This window comes from Geospiza fortis, unplaced genomic scaffold (assembly GCF_000277835.1).
Source record: "Geospiza fortis unplaced genomic scaffold, GeoFor_1.0 scaffold488, whole genome shotgun sequence".
NCBI lineage: Eukaryota > Metazoa > Chordata > Aves > Passeriformes > Thraupidae > Geospiza > Geospiza fortis.
The window spans coordinates 416,587-434,972 of record NW_005054365.1 but is presented as its reverse complement, the minus strand read 5'-3'; the positions used below and the strand labels follow the sequence as shown (position 1 = coordinate 434,972).

Here is an 18,386-nt window from a genome sequence, read left to right as displayed (position 1 = left end):
TTTGTGGAAAAATACCTTTGGTTTCTTTGATATTGCCAGCCATTAAACAGAGGTTTGTTTTTTTCCCAAACATACTAGATTTGATTAACTGTTTTTCAACCTCAGACTGAAAAATAAAATTAAAAAAAATATATATGACACTACTTTGCCTGAAGATCCAGTGACTGTGCTATCAGAGTGTTCAGGCAAAAAGGAGACATGCAAGACTTGAATTCACTTTGATTTGTATACAAGATTTCAGCTACCACCACCTAAAGAGCAACAGAATTTTTTCAACTACAAGGTCAATGACTGTGGCTCTTTTAATATCTTTAATAATCTTTGCTCACTTTTTTCCTTTTGCTTCCTCTCTACTTCTTCCTTACTGTTTGTACTGGTGAGCTAGACAGAGATCACATTAGAATGGCTTGGTTGAGACCTGGTACTGAACAGAAAATATCTATGACTAGAACTGCTTTAAAATATCTGACTTCTGTGCAGGCATATGAAACACTTAAATAAAATGGTGTTCTTTTGGTTCATTAGCATCTGTGCTCACCACTCCTATCTACTCTTTTCCACTTATCCTGTCACTCTTCCCCCCATTTTGTTGTCTTCTTTATTTTACCTGAAGAAAATCCAAGACAGCAGTGAGCCTGAAATTAGTCTAAAAGATCTGATTATGTACATTTACAACGTCACATCTGTTTTCCAGGTCATTGGCTTCCTCCCCATATCAGGCTGTGATAAAACCCTGATGGTGACAATCCAGCTGCAGTTTAACAGGGGCTACAAGCACGGGTGCCAGAACAGAAGGGGAGGGATGAGGGTTCGGGGAAGGATGTGGGTTCAGTTGTTTTCCTGAGAGAACTGGGCATTCACTTGATCCCAAAGCAGGATACATTTACCTATAGCTACCCCTAGATGAGGTTTCAGCAGTGCTCTATTTCCTAATTGCTACAAAGACACTATTTCACCAGTCTTTGGCACTATCTCTTTCTGATCTCAAATTTTGTTGAACTTTTATATTTTAATCCCTGCCAAAATATATAAAAATATATGCCTAGTTTAAATACTTTTACATGTTGTTTGGTGATCTTGTCTGGTCTCACACACAGGAAAATTACTGTCATGAATGTCTGGATTGGATTTCGCCTGCAGCATTTTAGATTAAGGGGCATGGGGGGCTTTTGGGAATAATATTATAAATTAAGCCTGCGAGATGTGATAAACACACTAAAAACTGTTCTATGAAGCCACCACTGATGATCCTGCCTGAATATGTGAACAAGGAAAACCCAAATTGTGGTCCTGAATTTTTAAAAGTTTTCAATGAAACAGAATTTAGGCCTTCAGAATGTTTTCCTCCACAATCCCTCTACTAATGCCAACACATCTGGCACTTTCAGAAGGGTTTTCTCAAGTGCTGCAATCCAGACTTTGACCCATAAGTCAAAGACTAGTAAGGTAGTGTAAAGCAGATCTTCTCCTTTAAATAAAGCCTTTGAATATGACTATGTGTCCGTTAGCAAGTATTATGAACCAACAGCAGACAAAAACAACTTTTTATGGAGTCCATATTTTGGGATATTGTTTTTAAATTTTGACTATCTCTACTCCGTGGCTGTTGTCTGCATATTTAGTTGGTGCTGAGGTGTATAAGCTGTGCTCCTAGAATGTATCTTCACTTTAATTTCATCCATTTCAGATTCCACTCCCCAGTTCAGAGCAAATCCTGGTTAAGTGTGGGTGAAGAGCAGATACTGCTCTGAGAACCTTCCTGACCTAAACTGAAGCCCCAGTGTGTGGGATGACACTTCTGTGCCCAGCTTCAAGCACATATTAATGCTTTCCAGTGTTTCATTATTTCAGAACTGGGACATGAGGCTGTGCTGTACGTTTAACAAACACTGAAATAAGTTTTATCTATGCTCACTTGTAAGGTTAAGCAATATCTAAGGAACTGGACGAGGTCTGGGAAGATAGATTGAAAGGGTTCTCTTCAAGGTCGTGCACTGTGGTTACAGCTTCATTAAAAACATTTTGGATGGTGGAGAGTGACAGCCAACTAACTCTGGAGTGACAGGCAGCAATGAGCTGGTGATGTAGGGCATTAACATATCAATGAACAAACAGGGAGGTACACAAGCACACCAAATTCAAACAGCTGAAAAATAGTAGGTGTCAGAATGCAATCAACCAGGTTGGAATTTGACCAGGGCACCAGGGATAATATTGTTGCTTTGTTTAATGACATTTTTCTCCTATGAATTTCATTAAAACAACTGTAATGTTATTAATGTTATTTCAGGATATAACACCAAGTTCAACATTCGCAGGCATCATTTGCATTTAATGACAATTCTGCAACAATTAGATGGGCTGTAGTGGCTTGGCCAGACAAAGCCCTTGTCTGAAATGTGAATACCCACACAGTACAGTTAATGATGTATGCTGCTTTCTTCAAATCTATCAGCAGGACTACTAGAAAAAAATATATTCTGCAATTTAAATTGTGATTTAAGAGAAACGCTGCTGAAAACCAAAAAGCAATGAGTTTATTATTTTTAAATGATATTTTCATTTTATGATGTCTTCAGTGAAATTATAATTTTTATATGTGCATGTGATTTTTAATGCCCTAAGAAATGGCTTTTTCTGCTCTCCTTCTTAAAGCAAGTTTTAGTTATATTCACCAGCCTAAAGAATAAACACTTTCAATTTTCTCTGAACAAGATGGGGAAAATTGTGCAAAAACTGGATAGAAAAGAGAGTAAATCATTATCTTGATGTTTATGTGGTGACAAGGTGCCCTCCATCCCCCTCTGAGCAGGCATGAATTACTTAGGCATTCACAGAATCATGGAATGGTTTGTATTGGAAGGGACTTCAAAGCTCATGTCATTCCAGCACCTCTGCCAGGGGCAGGAGCACCTTTCACTAGACCAGGTTGCTCCAAGTCCCATCCAGCCTGGCCTGGAATATTTATCCGTGTCCATTCCCTGATTTTTCAGCCATTGCTCGAAGAAACACTTAAGTATTATATGCATTCTATTCCATAGATATTTGATAGAAAACTACAGAACTAAAATATTAGGTAACATTTTAATTTCAGTGTTTTCAAACAGCAAAGTCATTAGTCAGTAAATGCATGCTTGCATGTCTTTAATTATCATCAGATTTTCAGAAACATGTAGGGCCAGCTGTTCCAAAATGCTGATACTTTCACTTTAGGTAATGATGATACTTTCACCTTGTCTCTTTACTCCAGATGAACACCTGATTCACACTGTTTAAAACACGCGTAACAGATAAATATCTAATTAGAACATATTCATCTTTAAAAAACACATTAAAGCTATTCAAGCTCATGCCATACTAATGTTAAATTGCAGCTTTATATTAAAAAAAATTAATAGTTAGCACCTGTGGCATTACTGAAATGTTGTTTAGAAATTATACAAAAGTGTTAACCTACTAATCACTAAAACAAGATATTAATTATACTGAGAAATTTATAGGGGAACTAACTACTCAAGCTCCTTTTAATAATGTGCTGTAAGTCTGAGCTGTAAAACATTCTTTCTAGAAGCAGTTTTGAACTTTTAATGTAGATGTTAAAATCCCTGTGGAAATTCTAGCCATGAAAAAATATCACAGCCTTGATGGAGCAGTTTTTCCTATATGTGGTTTTTTTTGACATCAGAGGAATTGGCTGTGGGCTCAGTTGAGTCCATGGATAATATGCTGATGTCCATTTCCTCTGAAGTTAGGAGGGCAGCTCATGTTTCTTCCAGCTCCTGGCCTCTCTGGGAAGTCTGTCATCAAAGCTCTTAGTTTTGCCAGTATGGTTTTGCTCCTGAAAAGAATTATGCAGCTATTTACCTTTCCACTCATAAGTTATCTTACTTTCAAGCAAAAATCTGAGAGCAACAGTCCCTTTGAAAGCATTTCCCTCTACAACCTCCTCCTTTAGTAGGAAATAAAAAATCAACATGAAATCTGCCTTTTTCATCCAGAACTGTAGTGGTGGAACAAGGGGAGTGTGTTCAAAGTGAAAAAAAGTAGGTTTAGATCAGAGGTTAGGGAGAAATTCTTCCCTGTGAGGGTGGTGAGGTCCTGGCACAGGTTGTCCCATCCTTAGGAGTATTTAGGGCCAGGTTGGACATGGCTTGGAGCGCCCTGGAACACTGGAAGGTGTCCCTGCCCAATGGGAAATGGGAAAATGAGGGTCTTTAAGGTCCCTTCCAACCCAAACCATTCTGTGGTTCTGTGACTCTATGATTTAACATGGAGCAATATATTACTTGGAGTGCAAATGTATTACAGAGGTTTCATTGTAATTTCTTTCCCCGAAGTTTTATTATACCAGAAAATAATTTTCAAACCGGGATTACAGTGAGTTTTCTTGATCAGAACCAGCTGAATATTCTCACTTCAATGAGATTTTACTCTGTATTTTGCTGAAGATAGGGCGACTGCTTATCAGACAATGTGAATGTCGACTTTTAGGTTTTCATTTTGACAGTTGCTCTATTTTCACGCTTCTCAAACCTTGAAATATCAGTTGAATCTGAGAGAGACAAAAGTTTTTGTTTTGTTTTGCTTTGCTTTGTTTTTGTTTAGCTTTATTTTCTTAAAAACTTGTTTTGGTTTGGTTTCTTCTAAGTGACTAACTTTTTGGTATCTATATCAAAAAATTGTTAGTTTGTACCTTCTGGTGCCTGGTTGAGATACTGAAAATACTTCAATAATATGATATTATATTTTCCTTTTATGTTTCAGTGCATGACTATGAAGCACTGTTTACTAGGTGCTCCCTTACTCATATTATGAATCACGAATCTGTAGTATTATGAACTTCTTGCCTTAGCATCAGGCTGAATTCTCTTGCTTTTGGCATTAAAACTCCTTTGAAATTTGTAACTGTACTTCAACACCAGCAGTTCCACTTTCTCTTGAAAACATTAAATGTAAGGTAGACAGAAGTGTCTGTACTGAAGAAAGATTCTTGTTTCCCATTATTCAGACCAATGTCCTACGCAAAGAATGAATGGTTTCAATTTTCCTTCTGAACTTGAACTACAAGTCAAGGGAAATGCATTTTTTGCTGCTTATTAACAACGAGTTAATAAGCACACATAGTATACATTTGTGTTAATTAGAGACATTGTAAATTGTGAGATTAAAAGACTTGGCTAGACTCTCTAAAAAATCCATGCAGAAAAACAGGATTTATCACATATCATAGAAGTGTCTCATAAAATGAGATGTATCTGCCTGGGAAGAAGTCTGTCTTGCTGCTGACAGCAGAGGGAGGCTCAGACAGCCATCTTCTTTCCTTTTTGTGGTGGTGTTTTGGTGACATGAAAATTTATAAAATTGTTTCTAACATATTTTCAGTTTAGAATCCAAACTTACTGATTCATTCTATTATTGCTGCTGCTAACTACAGACTGTACTTCTGAACCATGCGCTCATCTTTTCTTTGATTTTTTGAATAAACAAAATCCTAGACAACAGCTACAAAACCATAATGGAATTTTAATGGGAAAAATCCTGAGGAGAATATGGCATGGGAGAGCAAATTCTTCAAAATTATGCAATGTCCAGGAAAGGGGAGCTAGGGAAGGGAGCACAGGTCTGATAAGCAGCAGCTTAAGGAGCTGGGAAGGGGCTGAGCCTGGAGCAAAGGAGGCTCAGGGGGGACCTTGTGGCTCTGCACAGCTCCTGACAGGAGGGGACAGCCGGGGGGTCGGGCTGTGCTCCCAGGGAACAGGGACAGGAGCAGAGGGAACGGCCTCAGGCTGGGCCAGGGCAGGCTCAGGGTGGACATCAGAGAAAGATTTCTTTGTGGATAGGGCTGTCCAGCCCTGGCACAGCTGCCCAGGGCAGTGATGGAATCCCCATCCCTGGGGGGATTTGAAACCTCTGTGGATGTGGCACTTGGGACATGGGGCAGTGGTGGCTTTGGCAGGTCTGGGGGAATGGTTGGATCAATGGCCTTCGAGGGCTTTTCCAGCTTCAGTGATTTTAGGGTTCTCTTTATTTAAATTTTTTATTCAATTTTTAATTCATTCTTTCATCCATTTTTATTCCATTTGATTGTTCATTTCCCATGGATATTCATGTAGTTCCATTTTCCATCAGTGTCTGATGAAAATGAATTGCATTTGTAAGGAGAGGCCGTCATCAGTTACATGCACTTGCCTACATATTTCCTTCTCACATGATATCACATCATATTCTTTGTTTGAGCTTCAAAGTCTGTACAATATAAGCAATTTTTTCTGTTTTGATGGAGCTATGACAGTTGTCTGAATATTTGGAATTAAAACTACTGAAGTTGTCATGGTGTTTTATAATCCTAGAAAACTGTCAGACCTTTGAATAATCACTTTCTTGCATTGTCAAAATGCCTATCTTGATTTTTTAAAGTTCTTCTATGACTCTAACTTCTATTTACTTTTAATTGACTTTGATTTTTCTACATTTCTTTTGTGCTGGTCGTTGTCCTAAGTAGTCTTTCTCATACAGTTTTTATAAAAGAATCTTTATAACATTTTTCCTTCTGAGAAAGAAAGAAGGAGAGAAAGAAAGAAAGAGAGAGAGAAAGAAAGAAAGAAAGAGAGAAAGAAAGAAAGAAAGAGAGAAAGAAAGAAAGAAAGAAAGAAAGAGAGAAAGAGAGAAAGAAAGAAAGAAAGAAAGAAAGAAAGAAAGAAAGAAAGAAAGAAAGAAAGAAAGAAAGAAAGAAAGAAAGAAAGAAAGAAAGAAAGAGAGAAAGAGAGAAAGAGAGAGAGAGAGAGAGAGAAAGAGAGAGAGAGAGAAAGAGAGAGAGAGAGAGAAAGAAAGAAAGAAAGAAAGAAAGAAAGAAAGAAAGAAAGAAAGAAAGAAAGAAAGAAAGAAAGAGAGAAAGAGAGAAAGAGAGAGAGAGAGAGAGAGAAAGAGAGAGAGAGAGAAAGAGAGAGAGAGAGAGAAAGAAAGAAAGAAAGAAAGAAAGAAAGAAAGAAAGAAAGAAAGAAAGAAAGAAAGAAAGAGAAAGAAAGAGAGAAAGAAAGAGAGAAAGAGAAAGAAAGAGAGAAAGAAAGAGAGAAAGAGAGAAAGAAAGAAAGAAAGAAAGAGAAAGAAGGAAAGAAGAGAAAGAAATAAAAAGAGAAAAAAAGAAAGAAAAAGAAAAAGAAAAAAAAGAAAGAAAAAGAAAAAGAAAAAAAAAGAAAAAGAAAAAGAAAAAGAAAAAGAAAAAGAAAAAGAAAAAGAAAAAGAAAAAGAAAAAGAAAAAGAAAAAGAAAAAGAAAAAGAAAAAGAAAAAGAGTAGGTGTTTTTTCATGTCAGTGCAATTGTAGTAGAAAATTTGGCAGCTGTAATCTTTTGTAAGGAAATTCTATCATTATCAAGAGTCCTTAGCAAATATTCATTTGTACAGAGTTTACCTACCTCCTGTCATTGCAATGCTTTCATGTTTCCACAACGTCCCCCAAACCCCAGCTTCACATTACCCAGGCTGCAATAAATGCCATCAGACACACAGACAATTGTAATGAAACTGTTGGCTCATTCCTCAATTTATAATTGTGTTAACCTCTAGTGAACCACTCAGTAAGTCCTGTAATTCCTTCAACATGGAGCAGAAGACATTTGAAGGGGACTAAGATGCAGATAACAAGCTGCTCTGTAGGAGAAGAAACAACAGCAAAACAATAGCTGCACTGCAGATAATAAAACGTTTATAATGTAAAACCTGGATATTCAGAGATAAAACCAAAGACAGCTAATTGCTTGTAGGTGAAGCAGGACAAAGCAGGATGTGTAGCCAGGGGTATACACAGGGGAGGGTGTTGCAAGGTCACTTCACTGCCAGGGATATTAAACAGCAACACAATTTATATTGTTTTGAAAGGCTCACAGTACCTCTTATCTCTATCTGCTTTAACTTCACCATCCACCTCTGAGATTTTTGTTCTCCCCATGTGCTGAATCCTGACTTGGCATGACCGTGTGTGACTTCAGTGGGACAGCACCTTGGGGGAGAGGTGTGAAGGTACAGAGAGCCTCTCCCACGTCTTGCCTTACTGACGGAGGCTGCTCCTCAAGGTAGACTTGGGCTGAGATTTGTCTGCTTGTCCTGCACATTAACCAGATTGGCTCTTGTGAAGGTTTTCATATGTATTCATGCCAGCAGGATCTTTCTTTGTAACCAAAGGTAGCAAGTCATGTTATAAAACTTCCACACAAACTCCTGCAGGGTTGGAGGAGGGTTGGGCTTGATTGCAAGCAAGTTCAGAGTGCTGCAGCTTTCCTTAGAATCCCTCAGAGGGAAAGATGTTGGTTACACAATGACCACCACAAAGAAGTACAGCTTGCAAGGGAAAACACAGTGGCATCATTTGTTGGGGTGGTGGCTAGTGTTCAGTCAGGAGCCTGTACAGATGCCTGTGCTGGATAATCGTCATGGTTTAACTCCACCATGCAGCCGCTCACTCATTCCCCTCTGCTGCTGGAGGGGAGGAAAATTTGAAAGCAAACAAAAAAAAGGTAAACACTTCCATAATTAGAAAAAAAAAAAAGCTTTAAAAAATTGTATTAATGATGATGATAAGAATGAAAAGGAGAGAGAGGGAGGAACAAATTTTGAGAGAAACAAGTGATGTTTACCACCCACTGACCAACGTTCAGTGTGTCCCCAAACAGAAATAGGCAGCTCCTGGCCAAATCCTCCCGGTTTATGTCCTAGGCAGGACATTCCATGGTATGGAGTACCCCTTTGACCAGTTTGGGGCAGCTCTCCTGGCCATGCTTTCCCCTGGCTTTTTGTGCACCTGCTCATGGGCAGAACATTGTACATTAAAAAGTCCTTGCCTGCAGTGAGCACTGCTGAGCAACAACAAAATTTCACTGCGTTGTCAACATTATTCTCATTCTAGATCCAAAACACAGCACTCTACCTGCTACTAAAAAGAAAATTATCTCTATCCTAGATGAAACCAGGACAAAAGAAAACTGCTCATCATCCCTGAAGATTACCATAGCTCATTTTTCACCAGCATAGCAAGATGTAAGGAAAGAGCTGCAGGTGGCTCTCACTCCGTTTCTTTCCCTGCTCCAGGGCTGAGTGCAAAATGCCATTTTATTAATTTTCCATGTAATTGCCAAAGCCTTCATTTCCCTGTGAATCTTGCTCTTGAGCAGCGTATACAAGCCAGGCATCAACCTGTTAACATAGAGGAGGAAGAGTCAGTCCAAACTTACTGATTCATTCTGTTACTGCTGCTGCTAACTACAGACTGTACTTCTCAACCATGCACACATCTTTCCTTTGATTTTTGAATAAAAAAAATCCTAGGACCACACCACAGCAGGCAGAGCTGACTGGGGCACAGTTCTGCCCCTCCACCTTCCAGGCTGGAAGTACGAACTCAGAATTTATCTTTTTCCCACAGGGGGACACATGTAAAGGATCCAGTCTTTACATACTTGTTTCTGTTTCTACAGCAGCAAAATCAAGGTTTCAGCCCAACCCCTACATGTTTAGTACAGTTCCAGTTCAAGAAACTGTTTGAGCATATGCTTAATTAGGTTGGAACTAATGCAAGTTTTTTTCAATTTAATCTGTACTTGAGTGAAGATGCTGTCCTGAAAGTGAGACAGTAAAGAGCAACTTTGTAAAAATAAAAGTACCCTTACAAAGTAGCATATTAATATAGACAGGCAAAAAGTAGGTTTTTTGTACAAAAATGTGTATTTCTGGGAATGAGGATAGCTTCCTATGTGTTTTTTGCAGTAGGAGGTCAAACTACTTGAAAGCTGAAACTTTGCCAGAATTTAATTACAGCTCATTATGGTATTACTAATAATAAGAGCATGACGTAGCATTTAAAGAAATGAAGATTAATCAGTTTAATCATCTTTGATTTTTTAAGATTTGCTTGTATTATCATCTTAATGACTCACTTTTTTTTCCCCAGATGAGTTAGAAAGTTAGAGAGATTCGTTTTTAATCATATCTAACAACTTGTCTGAGAATAGCAACTTTAGTTTAACACAGTGTGACACTGTTTAAATTCTGCAGTCATGAAAACAAAAATTGAAAAAGTCCCTTATCCTTCCCGCCTCCCAAAAACACAGTATAAAAAAGTAAATTAAGGGGAAAACATGTGTTAATACCTCATCCACAGTATCCAAATTTTACTATATAAAATCTATGGAAAAATAGCAGCTTCAAAACCTCTGAGTCAATTGTTTGATATAACACAGTTATTTCAAGAAGATCCAGGAAATTACCTATTTTAAATGACATTAAATCACATTATTGCACTTGAAACTCAAGATGTTAAATGTCTACAAAACATCAAAATTTGGGATTCACTGTTAGTCATTTACATTACTAATCAGATATTTTTGTCGAGCAGAACCCCAGGGACTGTCTGGGTGTTTGGGTATGGTGTATTGTTTATTTGAAATTAATCTGTATTGAGTTTGATACAGCTCAGTATCTTCATCCACCTTCCCCTCACGAGTTTTCCTTCTAAAACAAGAAAAGGATGGACCTCCCTTCTACCATTACTGTATTTATTTCCTTTGTCACTCAGGAAATGTTCTTACTCTCTGTTTCCATCGATCTCATTTTCCCCACTGACTACAATTAAAAATGTCAATAAGGAGAAAAATATGTCTTGTCAATTTTTTTTTAGTCATCTGGTACAAGCATTGACACACATATGCAATTTTCTGTGTGCTTGTGTCTGTCTGTGTCTTTTAACACCATAGTTTAACACCAACATTGTGCTCAGCACAGGATATTCATCAGCACCACGGGCCACCCCAGGGTATTCCTGTCATAAATAGTTCAACACTTAAATTTTGAATTCACTTTACCTTTTCTCTGAGGTGGTGGGGACTAACATAACGATGTGACTAATATAATGTCTTAGTAAAAAAAAAGTTAAATTTGCCTTGGTTCCCTAGATTCCATTCATTTCTATATCTTACAATTTCTTGGATTTTAAAACCCAAGGAAGCATGAGGTGGTTGTTTTGTTGCATTTTCCATCCAGCCTATTCTAAAATCAGAGTGATATTATGCCAGATTTGCTTAGTCTGGGCCTACCTAAACTGCAGACCAAACCTTGTGACCATCCTATCATTGTCTGAAACCTTTCTAGCAACTAATTTAAACCCCACACCAGCTACTGTCACCAAGTCCTGGAGTATTTTCCACCGAAGCCAAACCCCAGGATTATTCTGGGTGCAGATGGTCAGACTGAGAGGAATGCTCAAATCCTCAGAGCAATCCAGGCATGTTCTCTTCATTCCAAGCTGATGCAGGAATGTGGGTGTCAGCTGGCATCTCTCTGATCTCTTTTGCTCTCTTTCTCTCTTTCTTCTTGTATGAAGAAAACTGTGTGGATTTGCCCCACTTAATTAAAAAAATATAGATCTTTTTTCCTAATTGTTTTTATTAATCGGTTATTTGTCAGAGGTCAGGGGGAGATTGAAGGTGTTTGTGTGCTTTGTGTAGTCAAAGAAGGAAATAGAAGAAGGGGAAGGTGAAAGAGAAAGTGGAGATGATTTTTGCTTTCCTTGGAGTGAAATACACTTTGAGCACTCTCCAGACCTGTGGCCTCTGGCTTGAATTGGGGTACAGACCCATGTGGCTCATTTCCCAGTGCCACCCACTGGAAAAATGCTGCTCACGGAGAAGCTGTATTCCCTTTATATGCCATTTTCTATCCCATCTGAAATGAATCAGATGATTTCACTGGTGATTGCCTGTGACTACAAGATCACCGGTGATGGTGGGTAACCTTTTCAAGATTACAATGCTCTCAAAACCAGGAGGAGGTTAGAACTTGGGAATGGTTTGATTTGATTTTGAGATCTGCAGTGCTGAGAATCCCTGAGATCTGCCAGGAAACAAACAAGTCCCCACCAAAACCAAAACACCAAAATAAAATAAAAAAGAAATCCAAAACAAACAAACAAAAGAATGGTAGAGTTAAAGAGAACATCTCTTGGTGATCAGTGACACTGAAGCCTGAAAGGCCTTTGGGAAACATCACCCCTTCAGACATGGTGGCATCTGCAAAAAATTCTTGAAGCCCCAAGTAAGTGAATATAAAAATTTTAAAAATTTAATGTTAATATATTCCTGTATTTTGAGACAGAGAGTATTTCACTGTCAGATATCTTTGCTTTTGCTAGGGTTTTACCCTTATTTGATAATTATTTGTGAAGAGAAGTGTGGGAGTGGTTTATAGGTAGCAGTTCATAAATTACTGCTTTTCTTCATTCAAAGCATACACCTCAGGCCTTTGTTTTGTTAGGAGGGAATTTTTGTGCAAGATAATTTTGTGTAAGGATAATTCCTAGACTAAAAATCTCCATTGAGCTTACTAAATTTCTGGGGAAGAATTTTCTTGTATTCAGTGTTACTTGTTCTTCACTCACTGTGGAATCTGGAGCACAAAGCCATGGCTAGATGGGACATAGAGGTAAAAGTGCCTTTTTACTCTATTCTGAAAATCTTTCCTGACGTTCTTAGTAACAGGAGTGAAGAAATTCACATTAATAATAACTGAATTTTTCTTCATGCCAAAATATTTCTATCTAAGGCACAATTAATTTTTCAGAACTCGCTGGAGAATCTCCCACTATTTGTACCATTATTTTGTGCACAGAAAGACTGACATACTTTCCACTGCTATCAACCTGGAAACTTTTATTTCATTTAAATTCTCACATACACACAAAATACTGCTTTGACTAATTTTAAATCCCTATAATATAAAAAATAATTTTATATTTGTCTTGATTGCCTGGCATTTTCAATATGGAACGTCTGTAAAAGAGAAATTGGTTTTTATGGAGCACAGGTGAAAAGGCCACGTGGGAAACTGAAGATAATTAATGAAAAAACCCTCATAAAAACAGTGGAATAGTTCCGACGGGAATCTGTTTCATTCTACTTGTGCAATAAAGTTAAAGGCTTGTTGTTATGCCAAAATTACATAGTAGTGCAGAAATCTTTATTTTTATAATCAGCAAATTCCTTAACCTTGTGACTAGATAGTCTGCTCTTCTTCAGAAGTGTTCCTCACTAAAGCAAGATAGGATTGGAATAGCTGTTTTCCTTCAAAAATTAAAAATATAAAGAAAGAGCAAACTTTCATAGTATTGAAATCTTCAGCAGAAAATACTTCTGTAAAAAAATGTGGTATTTACACAGAAAATTAACGCAATGCAATGAATAAAATGTAATGAAAAAAGCCTATGCTACTACCTGAAATTAAGTAGTGAGCTGTTCCCAGAAACCCCATAAGGCCATTATCCACTTAAATGTATTAAGCCTTCAGCTTCTTCAATGCATGGTTTTATTTGTCTAGGTAGTGATTGAAAATGGATAATTTAGGTTATCTCCACTTTTCTATAGTGATGGAAGTATCAAAAGTGCCTATATTATATCCCTTTCCCTCCTGTGTCTGCTTCTCATTGAAATTCTGCAGTCTGAGCAAAGTCAGACCTTAATGTTCTGCCTTTACTTGCTTCAATATCTGTGGTTTTATCTTGATGAATAATGCACCTAAATGACAGGATTTTGTGGTATTTTATTCTGAACGATCACAGGAAAGACAGAGAATGCCGACGCGACTTCGAATGACAGAAATGTGGGTACTTAATACTAAAAAATGGTAATGTAATAAAGTTTAGTTCATTATTTATATCAAGGTAGGAGTAGTTGATATAGAAGATCTTCAGTTAGAACATAGGCTTCCCAAAATTTGGAATTAGGACTTTAGGTTTGAGGGTTCTTTAGTAGGCTTTCTAAATTCAATACTTGGGCAGCTTATAAAAATGCTAGAAAGGAGAGGTTTTACAACTAACTGATAATATATCTGCTAACAAATCATCAGGAACAGATGGTATTCACCCAAGAGTTCCAAAAGAGTTCAAGTATAAAATTGCTGAACTATTAACTGTGCTTAAAATGGAATCAGCAACAGCGAAATGGAAGATGGCACGTGCAGAAGAGTCCAGGGAGCTGCAGACCAGTAAATCAGAGTTCTACTGAGCAAATTCATACCTACTGGAAGAAAGAATAGGAATAACAAATGCATCAATAAACATGAATAAATAGGAATAACAAATATGTGAATAAATACAATTTTACAGGCAAAACTTGTAGTGGCTTTCAGAAAGGTAACTTGTGCCTGACAAATTAAGTCAACAAACAAACATACAAGGAATAGGACTATGGCAATAAGTTTCATAAACATAAAGAGTTTTATGTGAATTAAAAAACAAAATTGAAGGAAAATATGTCACAAGTTACTAAATGTCAAAAAGCGGAACTAACAAAGGTAGGAATAAATGGTGAAAAATGAAAAGTTATTACCTTTTTAAGTCCAGGTAGATAGAGATATTCCTTTTTGAGATAGAACAATCAATGACTGGCGAAAAAGGTGATAGATTTTCTATTTAACTCTTTTGGTAAGTATTTAACTCTATTTTGGGTGGTAAAAATTACAGTTACACATGATGAGGTTTAAGAACAATTCTCAATATACTTAGAAGCTGAAGATTAATTCTCAATATTTTTAATATAAAGAATATACATTGTTCTTAACAATACAAGATTGGGGGATAATTAATTTATTAGGGATATTATATGTTAAAAAATGAAAATGCTTTCCTATGGAGTGCACAACTAAACTGTGGAATCCATTGCTGTGGGAATCACAAATATAAAATACTTTTTAATGAGTTAAAAAAAAGCAATTCAACCATTTTTTTATGCAAGGAGTTTTGAAGGGAAACATGACATTCCTCATTCAGGAAGCGCCTGAGCCTTAGATTCCCCAAAAATGCAAGGAGACAGCAGTAGTACTTTATATGTTTCATCTACTTTCATGTCCTGTCTCTGAGCAAGTTGCTGCTGTTGATGATAGCATGGAGGGACAAGACAGAGTTGTGGTCTAATTTATTCAGTGTCACGGCTGTTCTGCTATAACACGTATATAAAATGAACCATAACAACTGAATTTGAGAGGGCAAACACACAGAAGTCGCATGAAGACATTCATTTACATAAGTATTTACATTTCCATGTGCTCATATATAATACATTAATGTGTACAGTAGTATTAACACAGTGTTAATATAGAGTAATCACTGTAGTTATATTATGATCATATGATTATTATATAATCATTGATATTATATGATAATTACTGCTAACGATGGTTGGTATGGGTTTCCTCTGGGATTCTTTCTGTTTTTTTTCCTTGTCTCTATTTCTGAGGTACTCTATTTTCCAAGCAAATGTTAGCTTGGGAGCAGATGTTCAGTCTGCACTATAAAACAGTCCAGAACACTGGTCCCAGGAGTTCTCCCTTCTCAAAAGTCTATGAATCTTTTAATACTCTTTCACTTTATCCAAGTTCAGGGAGATTGTTAGCAGTAGTCATATTTATTAGAATAATTTCTGGCAAGGAAAATAAAAAAATCATTAGATAACAAAGCCAATTCATTTAAAACTAAAGATTTCCAGAAACCTTTCTTACATCTGTGTTCTCTAAGCTAAAGTATATTTTAAATACACACATAAGACAAGAATCAGAGATTTTAGACACAGCCCAGGAACCCTGACTTCTGCTCATCAGATCAAACATCAGATAACGTCCTCTCCCTCATGCATGATTATATGCACTGTCTCATTTCAAAGCAGAAATAACCAGTAGTAAGGGGTGGAGAGATTCAATGATGCAAGCTCCAAAGCCTAAGGCTGACATTGCCTTTCAAAACAATTTTGGCTATGAGTGCTTACAAACAGATGTCAGGCTGGGGAAAAAACTGATCAGCAGTGCCACTAATTTGATGTCCTCAATGCTTCACTAGCTGGATGATTTCCCATCCTGGACTACTGGCCCATTAAACCTGTCTTTTATTACACAGTCATAAAGCTGAATGACAGAAAATACATAATTAAGACTAGTCAAATAGAAAGCAAAGGATCTATGTTGATCCCATTTGTCTGAGATAGTGAGGGACAAATTGGAATCTAAGGGCTAATATAGAGCAACATTAAAGTGTTTGCTTTCTGTGACACAGAGCTGAGATCTTTACAGCTGCGTGGGGAAAACTCCAGGTGCATGGACAGAGTTATTATCCCAGTTATCTAACATGCTGGGAATAAAAAAATCAAACTTATTTCCTAAGGTCTTTGTGTTAAATTAAGTTTTGTCCTAGGATGATGAGTCTGGATAAAGTTCTTTGTCAGTGACATGGGCAGTGAAATCAAAGGCACCCTCAGTAATCTTGGTGATGACACCAAGCTCTGTGGTGCAGTCACATGCTGGAGGCAAGGGATGCCACCCAGAAGGACCTGGACAGGTTGGAGAGGTGGAACTGTCTGAAAATTGTTAAATTCCAGGTCCTTCAGGTGGGTCAGGGCCATCCCAAACACAAGTAAAGGCTGGGCAGAGAATGGCTTGAGAGCAAACCAGGGAGAGGGACTTGGGGGTGTTGTTGAGAAGCTCCATGGGACCCAGCCCTGTGCACTGGCAGCCCAGAATGCCCCAGCTGTGTCCTGGGCTGCATCAGAAGAAGTGTGGCTGCCAGGTCCAGGTGGGGAGGGATTCTGCCCCTCTGCTCCTCTCTGTGAGTCCCCACCTGCAGGGCTGCATCCTGCTCTGGGGAAGGTTGAGGAGCTCCTGGAACAAGTCCCAAGGAGGCCACAGAGATGCTTCCAGGGCTGGGAAACCTCTCCCCTGGAGAGAGCCTGGGGGAGCTGGGGATGTTCAGCCTGGAGAGGAGAAGAATCCAGAGAGACCTTAGAACCCTCTCGAGTGCCTAAAGGGAATCACTGCAGAGGAACTTTGGGCATGGGGCTGGAACGACAGGACAAAGGGGAATGACTTGAAAGTGGAAAAAGGGGATGTTCAGATTAGGTATTAGGAATAATTTTTTCCCTGTGAGGGTGGTGAACCCCTGGCACAGGTAGCCCAGAAGAGCTGTGGCTGCCCCATCCCTGACGTGTCCCAGGCCAGCTTGGACAGGGCTTGGAGCAACCTTGGATAGTGAAAAGTGCCCCTGCCCATGGCAGGGGCACAGAATGAAATTAACTTTACAGTCCCTGACATCATAAAGGCAGAAGTTATTAAACTTGTTTGCTACAACTTCATTGCTCCTTCAGTCAGGAGGGATAATGAAAATTTCACTAGAACTGAATACTCAGTATCATAATCCACACTGGATGAGGGCAAATCAAAACTGCCAAATTAAGACTCAAATGTTTGGTTGCCTGTGAGCTGAACTTTTGACTGCAGAGACACATTAGAGATGTCTGGGAATTGCCACTTTGTTCTCATTTCCCAAAGCTGTAAACACCACCTTTACATTCAATTGTTCAGGAAGAGTCTGTATGATTGTAGTCATTACCTTGGTGAAAAATGCCTCATCTGTAAAAGCAGACTACTTCTACTGAATCAGTTTTAATATTTCAGGAAAACTCGAGAGTCTTGTTCTACTCTAACTGCCTCTTTCTTTATGCAGTTTGTTTTCCTAATTTTTACCATCTTTACCATTTTTGCCAGGAAAATTCCAAATATATATACATATATATATGTATATATATATATATGTTTGTTTTAGTGTTTCCTTGGTTTTTTAAATCCCATATGAATTCCTGAAGTTGCCAGTCATGCTAAACAACTTCAGGTATTCACAGGATGTACTGTCATGTATTATAATATACCATGTCTCATTATTCTTTGCTCTAGATTCTTGAAGTAAAGACTGGAACTCTCGACCATGATTAATGACTTGAGCCTAAAAAAATCAGTCTAATCTAATAACTTTGAATTTTAATAGCTTTTGAGTTTAATACAGCTGTTGCCTCGCTCCTGTTTTACTCAGACTTGTGGGTAGTGTGGCTTTTTCCATGACAGATCTGCAGGTTTTGCTATTGCGGCCTGCCTGCTAATCAATTCCGAGAATCAGTAAATATCTCTGTGTGTTTCAGTGAAAAAGATATTCTAAAAGAGCCTTCAGCAACAATAGGCCATTAATGTGGAGACTGATAAACCTTGTCTGCAATTTCTATTAACAGTTTCCAGTTTCTCCCTTTAATTTCTTCTGTTAATTCTTTGTCTTTAAGCTTTGTCTTGTTTTTCTTCACAGAAGCATCATTAAGGGGCAAACCCTGTGAAAAAAATCAGATTATTTCTTTTTAATAGAAAAGAAGATTAATTTGTTGTGCTGAATACAAAATAACATTTTAATGATGATTAGGGGCGTATAAATAGTTTTCAATAAGAGAGATTAATGCAGTTTTGATAACCATTATAGCAAAATATTGAGGGCAAACTGCTAATACATTGGCATCACTGATTTTATGAACTCATTTTATTTCAA

The 18,386-nt window shown here is 37.8% G+C and overlaps 1 protein-coding gene across 1 annotated transcript in view; it reads left to right on the top strand.

The window, feature by feature from the left end:
• Window positions 1-18,386, top strand: part of RIT2 (Ras like without CAAX 2) — a 176,189-nt gene that overhangs the window by 90,261 nt on the left and 67,542 nt on the right. The window lies entirely within an intron of this gene.